Source organism: Mus caroli, chromosome 8 (assembly GCF_900094665.2).
Source record: "Mus caroli chromosome 8, CAROLI_EIJ_v1.1, whole genome shotgun sequence".
In the NCBI taxonomy this organism is placed as follows: domain Eukaryota; kingdom Metazoa; phylum Chordata; class Mammalia; order Rodentia; family Muridae; genus Mus; species Mus caroli.
Window position 1 is genome coordinate 102,344,018 of NC_034577.1, and position 1,714 is coordinate 102,345,731.

Below are 1,714 nucleotides of genomic sequence, written 5' to 3' on the forward strand. Positions count from 1 at the left end.
TTTTTTGGTTTTTCGAGACAGGGTTTCTCTTTATAGCTCTGGCTGTCCTGGAGCTCACTTTGTAGACCAGGCTGGCCTCGAACTCAGAAATCCTCCTGCCTCTGCCTCCCGAGTGCTGGGATTAAAGGCGTGCGCCACCACGCCCAGCTAACTTTTTTTTTTTAAAGATGTATTTATTTACTATACTGTACACAGTAGCTGTCTTCAGACACACCAGAAGAAGGCATGAGATCTCATTACAGATGGTTGTGAGCCACCACTTGGTTGCTGGGATTTGAAGTCAGGACCTTTGGGAGAGCATTCAGTGCTCTTAACCACTAAGCCATCTCTCTAGGCTCCTAATCTCCTGCTTCCCTCTATCAAACGCTGGTATGTACCTAGTTTACAAGGTGATGGGGACCAAAAGCAAGGCTTTTTGTTCAGCAAATACTCTGCCAACTAAACTACATTCCCAACCTCAAAACACAGAACTTCTAATCCTTCTGCCTTCACCTCCAGAGTGCTAGTATCAGAAGCCAAAACCGTTATGCTGGATTGATTTGGTGCTGGGGAATCAAACTGAGGGCTTCAAGCATGGTAGGCCATCACTCTGTTAACTTGCTATATCCCTAGTACTCAACCTAACATCATCTCACGTCAGTAAATTAATGCTGAATGAAAACAGGTTTGTCTCTTTATTTGTTTTTAGATTCCAGGCCACACTTCTTGTTCCTCCACACTCTATTTTAATGAGGATACAAGGTTATTCCTAGCTCCGCTCTGAGCTCTGAGGGACATCATCACGTTGAGATTCCTGAGTCTCACATTATAACTCACTCAAGTAAGGATGAGTCATTGAGCAATTGCAGTTTTATTGAGTGTTGCTCCTCTGGAGGAAGCTAAGACATCCCTTACATTCAGCACATGGATCAAGCTGAAGATCCAGTTTACCCATTAACAAGATCAGGAGACAGAGTAGCATCTTCCTTTCCTGAAGGAGGGGTTAGAGACTGGGGCACCATAGCGTTGCCTACCCTGCCTCAACAACCCTACAACAATCCTGCCTCAGCAGCCTGAGTACTGAGATTAGAGGTGTACACTACCACACCTGGAAAAATGTATCTGATTTTAATAATATATTTTAATAAACTCAATACACACAAATTATCATTAAACATATAATCAATATAAAGACTGAAAAAAGATTGCACTGTCTTTTAAATCAAGTGTGTGCCTTACACTGTACACCTCAGTTCCAAGTAGATACAGCTCAACTGTTAACAGCTACAGCTGACTGGTGATTACCACAGCAAATAGGACAATCCTGCTCTATAAGTGCTATAGGCATAGATAAAAGTAAGCTGTCTTACAATTTACGATTCACTTGAGGCTAGTTACTGATCCTGTTTACCTCATTTAAAAATAAAGATTGTGGGGCTGGTGAGATGGCTCAGCAGGTAAGAGCACCAACTGTTCTTCCGAAGGTCCTGAGTTCAAATCCCAGCAAATCACATGATGGTTCACAACCAATTGTAATGAGATCTGACGCCCTCTGAAGACAGCTACAGTGTACTTATTTATAATAATAAATAAATAAAAATATTTTTTAAAAAAGTAAATAAATAAAGATTGTGGGTGGAGGCAAGAGAGTTCTAGGGAACTAGGGACCCTCTTAAAAAAAAAAAAAAAAAGCTAGGCACAGACCCTACTTATAATCCCAGCACAAAGGAACCCA

General features: G+C 41.5%; 1 protein-coding gene across 1 annotated transcript in view; it reads right to left on the minus strand.

Annotated features, from left to right (window-relative positions):
• Glg1 (golgi glycoprotein 1) overlaps positions 1-1,714 on the minus strand; it is a 110,165-nt gene that overhangs the window by 95,502 nt on the left and 12,949 nt on the right. The gene's annotated exons all lie outside the window — the stretch shown is intronic.